The sequence below is a fragment of the Melozone crissalis genome, unplaced genomic scaffold, assembly GCF_028551555.1.
Source record: "Melozone crissalis strain CALT ecotype California unplaced genomic scaffold, PUWL_Pcris_2 ptg000004l_1, whole genome shotgun sequence".
In the NCBI taxonomy this organism is placed as follows: Eukaryota; Metazoa; Chordata; class Aves; order Passeriformes; family Passerellidae; genus Melozone; species Melozone crissalis.
In genome coordinates, this window is record NW_026535782.1 from 39,375,058 (window position 1) to 39,387,046 (window position 11,989).

Consider the following 11,989-nt stretch of genomic DNA (forward strand, 5'->3'; position numbering starts at 1 on the left):
CTGGGACAGAATCAGAGAGAGCTCCCTTGTTTATTCATTCCTATTCTTAGCTTAGCAGCTTCTGAACTTCTCTCTCTATTCCTATTAGTATAGTCTTAATCTAGTATAGTCTTAATATATCATAAATTAATAAATCAGCCTTCTGATCATGAGATCAAGATTCTCGTCTCTCTCTGCACCCCTGAAGACCCTTGCAAGCCTTGTAACACTAGCACAGAGGGGCAGGGGTGAAAGGACATAAATGAGAACATTTTACAGGGCACTTTGGTAGCAAACCACACAGATAAGAGCCGTAGAATGCACCAGAGAGAGAGAACAAAATGAGTGATAATATGGGTGGAGATGCAAGTGCTTGTTCCCCGTGGAGCAAGGAAACACTCCCAACTGTCCTGCTGGGTGCTTGAACTAAATTTTTTGCAGGCAGGATAGGGTTGGTTCCAGTATCAGCAAAGGAAGCTTAAATCTCTCGGAGGGTCCTGGATCCCTGGAAAACCTCTGGAGTGTTATTGCCAGCTATGTAATGGATGAGATGCAGTCAGTGTGAAGCAATCTTGTAAAGTGATGTGAAGGGCACTTTGACTGCTGGAGGAGGTAGGGCAGGGCACTCTGACAGCTGGAGGAGGTAGGGCAGAGTCATTCCTTTCAGAATTCCTTTCAGGTTGATGGAGTCTGTAGCATCTCCCTATGTTCTTCCTATTTGGAAGCCTGCAGCAGCAGAGGGGATGTCTTGTCCCTTGGTGGAGTCAAAGGTTATCCCTCTCTTGCAGTAGCAGGAATATTGGTGGAGAGAAATAGAGCTGCTCCTTGTGAAAGAGTACAGAGCCTCATTGAGAGGAGTGACTAGACAGCTGGCCACCTCCCTTGATTTGGAATGACAAACTGTAGAAGCACTTGACATTAGAAAAGCAAAGGTCTCACCACACCCACATACTTACTGGTGCCTCACCTGCCACAGGTATGTGCATTCAGTTTCAGCTAAAAATATCTCAACAGGTTGGAGGGGCAGGAAATGTTTCTTTATTGTGGCTACTCCAGAGGGGCTGGGTCAGAGGGTGTTTTTATAACTGAAGTGGAATAGGGAGTGTCTGGAGATGTATTTGGGCAAAACAGAATTTACAGCCAGCTTAAAACAAAATCTCTGATCTAATGAAACATGAGGGGAAAAGAATGAAGTGAGACCTGTCTCTCTCTGAATAAATGTTCAGAAAAGACCAGCACTGGTATGTGCTTGGCTGCATACTTTCATACAACAACTGCTGCCAGTGTGTTTGTTCAGTCAGGAGGGCTTTTGAGGGGCAGTTCTGGAGCACACCCCTGCACCCTCTGGAGTTTCACACAGCAGGGAGCTGAGTGGAGGATTAACCTCAGCATGACGTAAGGTAGGATTGGGCTAACACAATTTGTCATATTTTTATGGTTGAAACTCAGGTGAAGTTTCAATGAAAGCTGTGTTCTCAAAAAATGTTCAGTGGGGATGTTTGCAGTTTGAAACAGTTCTGCACTTCCAAAGTCCATAATGAGAAGGTGATTATTTATATATTTGTAATACATACATCAAATTATGTTTTATGGTTTTGATTTTTAATACTGTGTAGGTGAATACTTGGGGCAATAACAAATAGGGATAGAGTGTCTTTCATTTAAATGTTCTAGAGCTAACAGAAGTGGGTCAACCCTTCTGAGGGGAGAAGTAAAATTAAACATGGCTATCAGCACAGATAACTAACTTCAAGATAAGTGACAATAGCTGCAAAATAGTAGCAGTCCCTGCAACCACCCAGGGGTCCAGTACAGGAGCTGCATCGAACTGACCCATCTGAAAAGGATTTGGCCATGTCAGTTCCCCAGTGCCATGCACCTCCTGCCCAGGGGCTGCAAGGGAAGGCAAGGGCCAGAAAGCACAGCTGGCAACTAAAGTGGGCAATCCAATTTCTGTGGCAGCAGCCTGAGCCTAATCTTCTAAAAGTAATGAGGCACACATGAACTCATTCAAGGACCTGACAGCCCACCTGTCCCCCTGCCCCCAGAAAGGTAGAGATAACTAAAGTGGGAGAGCTGAATGCCATGACTTTGTAGCAACACCACTAACTTGTGCTGAGAAGAGTGTCAGTTTAGGAGGAATTCTCAGATGTAATTGGCAATCTGGAAGGCCTTACTTTACAAATCAGGACTGAAGTTAGTAAAAATTCACAGTTCAATCAAGCACAGAAGAAGGAAAATAACAAGGATACTTAAAAGCTCTTGAACATACCTAAGAAAGAATGGAATTCATTGTGTGACCTGTGAAAGACACAGGCATGTACCAACCACTCTGGTGATGTATAAATGTGAAGTTGTGGTTTGCACGCAATGACATGTAAGGAGCTTCTGTAAACATTCAAGTGAGCAATTAATTATTGTAAATGTTGCAGAGTAAAGAGTGTAAAAATCCAGCTTTGGTGCCAGATGTAATTCGTGTAGTCATTCTGAATTCTTACTCGTTGTCCTTATGTACTTTAGTAGATTTTTTTTTTTGGGGGGGGGGTGGGGAGAGGGGCCCCGAACGATTGTAAACACAGAGAATCGGAATGTGAGTTTCTGACAGAATCCCAAGATTTGGAGTTAACTCCTGAACTTTAAAAAAAAAAAAAAGGTGTGAAAGATACTTTCTTAGTTTTCAGATGGCTTTTTCTCATGGTCTGACTAGGAAAGCTTCTTTTGAATAACAACATTTCAAAGGGAGAACTAAGGAAGTTTTGTTCCTCTGGCACCTGAGAAATGGAAATGGTTACTTGATCTCTGGCCCAAGGATGAATACAGCCATGCCTACAGTGCTGTGTCTCTTCCTGAGGACCTTTCAAATACAGAAACTTAGGGTGATGACAATAACACTTTCTCTCTGCTTCCAAAGCCCCCCTGGGGCACCAGTGTTTGCCTTCCTGGGCATGGTAATCGAGTATCTGTCATGCCATGCCTCCTGGTAGGATGTGTTGGACTGTGCCAAGGTCGTGCCTGGTTGTGCAATAGAAGACAGTGGCACTGTGCAGTTTTTATATGTTGATATTGTAGGTCCTCAGGGAAGGGTGGATGCTTTTGGAGCTTGTTCAAGACTTTTTCAGGGAAGCACCTACAAGCCTGAAGCTGTGTTTCCTAGAGGTTAACACAGGGTAATTTAGCATGGCCAAAGGGAAGAGAAATCTTTACCTTTGCCTGCTCTTCAGGAGGATGCTCATCACTGCAGAAATGTACATGCTGGTCTGTTGCCTCTCTCTAGGAAAAGTTGGGATAGAGCTCTTGTAAGAGGCTTCTGCCTTCCTTTGGGCTTGGTGCTCGTAAAGGCTCCTGAGGAAAGGGAAATGTAATGTGGCCTTCCTATACAAAAAGTGGGAAAAGTTTTTTCTTGCATCTCACAGACACCTTTGCTTCTGTCTATCACTTCCTCCTCCTCCCTTTTTGATATTTTTCAAGGAAGGTAGGTTTTTTGGCATTTATTCCCATTTGGACTTAAGTCCCCCCCCCCCGCCCCGTTAATCCTGCTCAAATTTTTCACTCACAAACATGCCTCTGTGTAAAGGAAAGCAAATAGCAAAACTTGCTCTGCAGGTTATCTGTGTGATAAAGATGGAGGACTGCTTGATAAGGGTGAACTGCTTTGGTTATGCAGGCTTCCAGAAAAAAAAGGACTCCTTTGTGTGCTTTTCAACATTTGCTCCATCCCACGAATAAGGCTAAAGCATGAACTTTATTGGCTTTGATGTAGGAGAAAGTCTTTTGCACAATAAGAGTTGGAGTCACAAAAGTACCTCCTTTCCTGCAGCAGCAATGTAAGGATCCATGGAGCAAGCCTGGGAGAGAAAGTGGAGGATCATTCCGTTTTATTTAAAGCAACAGAAATTAAGGTACCCAGAGTCATGCGTGTAATTGCATATACTTGGTCTTCTGTCTTAGCTGTAGCTCAGTTAAGGGAATTTATAACAGGAAATACCCAGCCTGATCCATCCTTGACAGCTTCTGTGCTTGGTGTATCATCAGCAGGGAAGTAATACTTCTTATCCTTCAATATGTATTCAGAATGATAGATTTGCCACAAGTGGGTGATTTCCTATTACTGCTGCTCATGTGCATGCTCACAGGCTTGTTAAGCCTTTACCCTTAGTGCCTGCCAGAGGCTGTCTTTGGTCATTAAGGATTAGTCTTCTCCAAACAAAATCAACAACATGAAGCAGACAGCCTAACAGCCTCCTGACTCCAAAGCAGCTTTCCATGCCTGTAGTTGCAGGTTTTAAGGTGCTTCTTGGAGATCCTGAGAGCTTTGAGCTATTTTCCATTGGATACACTCAAGGGATGTATATGTATCTTAGTCGAGTGTTCCTCCACCCATTGGTGAGAATTTGTTCAGTATTATCTAGGAATCTTGGAGTTGCCTTCCCAATTTCAAAAAGAATTTAGATAAAAAATGCAAACTTTTAAAAATAAAAAAGGCTGTTCTCTCCAAAATGGATAACATAGCGAGGAATGATTATAAATGATATGTGGAAGAAAGGTCAGAAACAGATGTTTTTACTATGTTCTCTCTAAGATGGAACTTCGCCATAAGCACAGGCAGGTGTGAGGTTATCTGGCTGGGGTGTTGCCAGGCATTCTCATCTTGGGTGAGTTTGTTAGAGAGCTCTTCCTTGCAAAAAACCTGCTAGTGTTTTGTGACCCTTTGGTTCTTCCAAAGCTGCCACCCAGATATGACTTCTATACTCCAATTGTACTGCTTCTGTCTAGTTCAGAGGATGACTTTTTGAAGATCTATTCTCTGTATTCTCAGGCTCTTCCCTCCTCTTTCAAATGCTGCCACCTGGTCTGTCTGATGAACAGTTTATCATTAGTGTGGAAATTCCCTCTCCATCAGGGTTGCATTAAGCTGATGAGGGGGAATCACTGTCACTAGTCTTGCTCTTGTACTTGCGTGGACTCTTTGTGAATATGTGACTGCTGTGTCCTCTGAAAATACTATAGCAGAAAATTGTGGCCCTCTCAGATTTAGTAGAAGCAGCAAATGTAGAGGAAGACTTGACTAGTGCAAGGGCCCTGTTAGCTTTCTGTTGTGCAATGGCAAGGGAGCTTGCTGGAGGGCATGGTAGCAATTAAATCTTTGGTGATTGTCTTTATCTCTGTATCTTACTCATACAGCCAATAAGACTTCCTTTTTTTCTTTTTTCCTTTTAACACAAGCAGCCCTGTGGAAAGCTAATTACTCTGTTCTTTCTTGAAAAGGAAGGTGGAGCCCCTGAACTGGCTGTCCTCTGCCAGTCAGAATAAACAGATTAAAACCTTTGAGAGCTCTCCTCCTTTGTCCTGTTCTTTAGCTTCCACTACTTGGGCTGGAGCAGTCTCAGCTGGAAGTGTCCAGCTTTTTTAGCCCTTTGTTTCTCTGGTCACCTGAGATCTATAGGGCTGTGTATTACCAATTTATAGGAACAACACAGAAAATGGGCAGGTGGGGATGCTTTTGTGCCTCAAATGGCTTGTGGGTTAATGTCCAGAAATATGCCAAAGTCTGTGGAAAAGACAGTGCTGTAAGTTATTGACTTGTGAAAATACAGGGATAAAGAGGAGGACTGATGGGTGGAGAGGCCCTCTTTTCCAGTAGGATAATGAGTTTGCATGAAGCTGTTATCTCTCTTGGTGGGAAAAGACTTTTGACAAATAGAGAACTGAAGCCAGCCATGGTTGGGTGACCTCGCTTTGAAGTGACTTCTGTGATCTGGATACTCATTTCCTCTGCCTTCATGATGGCAGGACAAATGAGGAAATTTCTGCTTGCTTTGCCAGAGTAGAGCCCATGAGCCTTAAAACCAGAAGCTGTGAGCCTTAAAATGAATTCTGTATAGAGGGAAACAGCTTGTGAGCTTCTGTGCTGCCCTGGGTTCTGCTTTGGCTGGAAGGCTTTTCTCCATGACTGCCGTGGGTGATGGGCTGAGCCTCGCGGCAGGAACCAGAACTGCCTGACCTACCCTACCAGGTGCTGCTACACCAGGGCAGGTGAGCCTGCCTGCTCTGCAGGTCGGCAGAATCCCAGAGGCACGCTTGGCATCTTTCTGCTCTCCTGAATTGTCTTGCTGGATTGCATCATTACCCAGTCCCTTCATTTGATCAGATAAGGCTTACCAAGGGATTGCACTAAGCTGTGGAAGCATTCAGTGACTGGTGTCTTGGGACAGTGCAGGTGCATGAAGTTGGGGAACCACCTCTCCTGTGACTGAGGGACAGGGAATCTCCCTCTACAGGCTGGGGTAGGGAAGCCTCTCTGCCCACGAGTGCACTACCCTCCCTGCCTTCAGGCTTTTCCACATGGACTGATTTGTTTCTTTGGAAGCATTGGCCAAGGGTTCCCTTCATGTAAACTGACAATGATGTGCTTTGTTTCTTCAGCTGGCACAGACCTGCTGAGTTCTGCTGAGATCCCTCCCAGGCAAGATCTCCTCTTGCTCAACATGTCCCAAAATGTGTTGCATTAGTAAGCTTCCATTATTTGGTGTTTTTTTGGGACCTCCAATCTTCTCACGCCACCTCTAGCCTCTCCTATATGTTTGAATCCCTTCCTTGAAAGTCTCATGCATGCATCCCCTTTTCTAAACACCTTCTGCACTCTCTCTCCTGCTTACTTTTCCCCAGTCTTGCCCCCCCAAATAGCCTGCAGCCAGGCCCTCTCTTCAGGGCTGGTTCTGTGCTTTGCTGCTCATACTGCATTGCAATGTGGTCCTGCAGGCTCTTCTCCTGTCTGTCTAACAGGTGTCTGCCCAAACTGTTTGCATCCCGTTCTGTTCTGCTTTTGTTTTCCAGCGTTTAGGGAAGATGTGAGCTGCCTCAGCAGTTCCCACGTGGCTCTCCACATCTTCATGGTAATTTAGGAAGCACTTGTGTGCCTTGAAGCATCTTACCAGAGGAAGCTACTACAACACCTGTGCAGGTAGAGGTTCCTCCACTGCACACCTGCAGGCATATCCCACCTCAGTTGTTAAGGGATTGGCTGGAATCTGTGTTTCCAGGTGCTCTGGAAGATACCAAACAAGTAAGTGTATGATAGAAAGTAACAGACCCTGTTGGGCTCTCTGGGCAAGTCTCTTGTTAATTAATAATAATCTTGTTAATTAATTAACTCTTCTTGTTAGGAAAAGATGGTTTATTTATATTCAACAACTCGTTTTAACTCATTACTTGTAGTACACAACTCTTTTTGATAAGTTATGAGAAGGATGGTCAAATTTAGGGCAAAACAATCAAAATTTTGTGTTGTCCTGCAAGGTTAGGATACATCCTAACCAGTAATAGTTTCAACAGTGTCATTGTTCAGCTCAATGATTATAAATGAGTAGGTAAGAAAGTCAGATTTCAATTGGCCAGCAGAGGTTTTAACCATGCACACATCTGGATTAACCACTCCGGAGATTGGGGATTACAAACTGTTATGCAATAGCAGACTTTTGTAAAAATTGGAACAGGGCTGTTAACAGATGCTGCATTTGCTAAAGAAACCAGATTGTCATGTAATACATCCAGAAGTGTGCTTTGTTTGGAAGAATCATGCATGTGGATTGCTACTTTTCTTTGCCTTTACCTCTAGGGACAGCACACTGCTGATCAGACAGGTGAATCATTAGAGGCTGGATTTCGTTCTTATTTGGGTTGTTCAGTAAGAACTGAAGTTGGTTTGGTTCAGTTCTAGTTCAATGCAGCTTCAGATCTACTGTGTGTGTTTGGTTCTGACTGAGGGAAAGCTAACCCCATGTGCTGTAAAATCTCATGATAACTTGAACCCCATGTGTATCAGAGCTCTGTAATTTGATAAAGCCCTTGGAGCAATAATATTGCTCAAATCCATAGCATATGTGGGTGGGATCCCTTCATTCACATACAGCACAGGCCTTTTTTTTCAAATTAGTTCATGCCACATAATGGGGTGTGTTGTGTACCAAGCAGAAAGTCTGTGCTAAAATTTGTAGTGATTCTTTGTGCTTTTTAAAATGTAAGCACAAAGGCACTGAATTTTCTGTGTGACCCAGGGGTCCCAGAGAGGGAATAATGCTTGCTTGTTGAAATGCAGCAGCACTACCTGGCACCCAAAAGCTGATGGGTCTTATCCTGGGTGAGGTCCCAACTGCAGCCAGGGATTCCTGGAAAAAGCAATATATAGCCTTTAAAGGGAGCTACTTGTGTTCCAGTTGGTGTTTCATGACTGCAAACAAGTGTCTGTTATAGCAGCTTGTTCATAATGAACAAGGAAGGGATTATAGGGCAATGCAACACCTTTGGAAGAAGAGAAGAACCTGCTGCAGAGAGGCAAAGCTTCTCCTTGGCTTATCATGCACACACCAAGAGGCATCCCTCATCTCTGATGCTCTTCTGGATTGCTCATACCATTAGCTGAAGCTGTGTTTGCATTTCTGAAGAGGTTAATTGGCATTTAAACCTGCACTCAACCCTTCTCTGGGGTATGGCTGTCACTTACAGTGTCGCTTTTGTTTGCCAAGCAAAATAGCCAGGGCTGCTGGGTCTGGAGAGTCATGGGGAGTCCAGGGGCTCCCATGGGAGGCTTGTCCATCACACCCAGAAGCCAGCTAAGTGGCCCAGGAGAGAAGCATAGCACAGCCAAAAAGGGGCTCCTTAGGTTGGAATTACTGGTCCAAATGGTTGCACAGGACCTCTTTCTCTTCATACTGCAAGCCAGAAGCTTTGTAAACCTCCTCTATTTCAGCCAAGTCCTCTCCATTTGGCTGTTAATAATGACTGCACACTGATGTTCTTCCCCCTTAGCTTTGGGGAGCTCCTGGGTTGTCAAGAAGTTTGGAAGAAAAATAATCAATGCCAGGGACATGGCAATCAGTTGTATTTTTTCTCTAGTTCAGACCTCGCCTCCTCCTAGCCCTGGGCACAACATCCTGTCTGGAAGTTCACATTTAACAGTTTAATGCTCTTTTCTAATCCAATATTGCTGCTTGTCATTGTAAACATGTCAGGTTTACAATATCTTCAATGACCATAGCAAATGTGAGATAGCAAATATTTCCACAGGCTTATCTGAAATCAGGAGAGGAGTTAAATGAAGCTGTGAGGTGAGACAAGGAAACTATCCCAGCAGCAGATCAAGAGACACTTTTGAGTTCTGACAGCTGGTCTGAATTGTCAGTGGAATTTTCCACCTGAACTTTCAATGGAATAATGGACTTTTGGTCAAATGAGTGAGGAGGAGTATCTGTGTATGTGTGAGTGTTTAAGACTATATATTTGAGGGATTCTTATTCCTTTGCATGAATCAGAAAACTTAATCATAGGAGGAATTTCATGCACAGGCTGCATTTTTCAGTTAACTTTCCCTTTGAGATTTCCACTCTTTACTCTTTATCGTGAAAGATTTAGAGGGAGAATAATTAAATGGATTACATTAGGCCTCCGCTTCAGTTCTCAAGTACTTAATCTCTCTGGCTAGGATTCAAATCTATGGCCTCAAGTGCTCCATCTTTAAAAAGTGGAGCTACGAGATAGCATTTAAAGAGTGCACATCGTTTGGATCTGCATCCCAAAGCAAAGGAGACCCATTGCAGAGGAACAATAGGTAGATATGTTTCATATCCTGCAGTAAATTTTCTATGGAAAACCATGTTCAGTGATGCTTCGGGCTTGCAATTGCCCATTCTCTTTCTCAACCTGCCTGACTGCCACTTCCACTCCTGCCTTCTCTTGTTCCTCCCTCCCCTAGCTACCATTTCCACCAACAGCACCCTGCCACCTTGCAGGACCTGCATTTTTATCCAGTTGTAGCAGACACTGCAGCCACAGAGGGAGAGCGTGGCCGGCAGCGTGAGGCTGGGTGTGGCTGGCAGCAGGGTGTGTGTGCCTGCACACAGGTATGAGTGTCTTTGTGTGGGTGTGTGCCTGCCAAAATTAGGCAGAAACTGCAGAAAGAGGCCTCATTTTACAGAAGGCAGCAGGAATGCTAGCAGGCCTCTGAAACACACCCATGTGGTTGGTATGGCCCTTTGGGAGCTCAGTGATACTTGGGATTGGAGATTTCAGAAAGCAGCAGTTGTGGTTAGCAAGTAGGCTGGAAAGAAACTTGAGACACCTTAATACTGATGCAACTACTGGTCATTTCTGGCAAATGCTGCTTTAAGAGAATCATTTAAGAAAAGGGTTTTGGTGGGAGGAGTAAAGAACTGAAATGCAGTCATGGGCTTCCAGTGAGGCAGTATCCAGGGATACTGCCTGTGTTGTCCTGGAAGCTGGAAGAGCAATCCACTGACCTCAATGCACACCATGATGGAGGAAGCAGTGGAAGGAGACCTGCATGCATAATCTTGTGCCAAGTGAAAAGAGGGTGCCCAGCAATATGCTGGCTTTTTAAATGGAGGATACTGAGCTCTGCTGCCCAGCCAGCTCCATCCTCCACCCAGGATGAGTGTCCTAAGCAATCTTCTGGGCTCCCCCAGCAGTGGTGGGACCTACTGCCATCTGTGCAGGAGATGTCCAGGCTTCCAGCACCTGTGCCAGGAACCAAGTGTTTCCCCAGGCTTCTGGATTGCCACAGGGAGAAGAATCCTCAGGATTTCAGTGAAAATGCATTTTGTGCATGCTGAAAGCATGGCCCTAGCCCTAGCCTGATAAAGCACATGTCCTGCTTTTCTCCTGTCTCATCTCTGAGCATTTGCAAGGCTACAGTGGTCTTTTTGGCACATGCACACTGAGCCTGGGAAGGACTTGAGCATGGACCAAGCTAGTACACCCCTGATGGATGCTGATATCTGAGTTAGTCCTTGAGCAGCCCTTCAAGATATCTAACAAGTTTTATGATCATCTATAATCAGGGCCAAGCAACAAACTTTATCTTGAGTGAACCATCAAGCAGAAGTGAGGCGTTGGCTTTATAAGTCATGTATATATAATCTGGTAACTATTACTCACTGGCATTTTTGCCAGGTAAGCACTGGCCTGGCTCTTCTAACAGTCTCCAGCTCTAACCCACAGGAACACAAACCATCTCCCCCCAAATCACAAGCACCCACAGATTGTAGTGCCCATGGCCCCTGGGAGATGGCTGTCTCTGTGCAGCAGAGCAGAGCAGGCAGGGGCAGTCCCCCCTCCATCTGCCTGAGCTTTGCTGCCAAGCCCCCAGCACCCCAGAAGAAACTGAACAGAAGAGAAGCTCTTCTCCCAGGACTGCAGCAAGACATCCTTCAGTAGGGCTGGCACCAGAGCACTGTGTGTTATCATGTTCTTTGCTTTCATTTTCCTGGAGCCTGACTGAGATTCCCACTGTGGTTCTCTGCATGGCTCCTCAGCAACTCTCCGGCTCCAGGAGGTGACTCTGGGATTTGTGACACTCAGAGAACAAGAACTGCCTGCCCTGGGGACCTGCTCTAAACTGTAAGAAACTATTTGTGATCAATAGGCTGTGAATTCAATTACTTGACCTTATCTTACAATTGTTCCTTATATTTTTCTCCCCTGATGCTCATTTCTGTCAAGAAAAATCATAGCACTGATTAAAGGTTAGTCTGCCTAAAACACAGACTAAAACTGCTGGCTTCTTCCCAGGCCATGGTTCTGCAGTCAGTAGCAGACTTGTATGTAGCCATTTCATAGACTAATATATCATTTTATAGAATCAATAAAGTTGGAAAAAAATCTTCAAGATCATCAAGTCCAACCAGATGTCTTTGATTAAACATGTAAACACAACTGTATTTTTGATAATTTATCCAGGAGAGACAATACTGAGTTTATGCCAGATTTTATGCTGGCTGCATGGAGACACAGATCTGTACTTGCATGAGGAAGCTTGTTGATAAAAAATAATCCAAAACCTATCAGTGTTTTTGTTTTTTCTTTTCTGATGAAGTCTAAAAGGGAGGAGTGATTTATGTTGGATCTCAGCTTTTCTGTGTGCTATGGTGGTGGTGTTTGATCCAGCAGCAGTAAAGAAGAATTTTCCGTATCATTGAGCAGGGTTGTTTTTTGTGTG

General features: G+C 44.4%; 1 long non-coding RNA gene across 1 annotated transcript; it reads left to right on the forward strand.

Moving 5' to 3' along the window:
- The first annotated feature begins 128 nt into the window (after window positions 1-128).
- Window positions 129-2,432, forward strand: LOC128937552 (uncharacterized). Its single transcript, XR_008483051.1, has 2 exons — window positions 129-591; window positions 623-2,432. It is a non-coding gene; the product is annotated as an uncharacterized LOC128937552 (long non-coding RNA).
- Window positions 2,433-11,989: the final 9,557 nt, after the last annotated feature.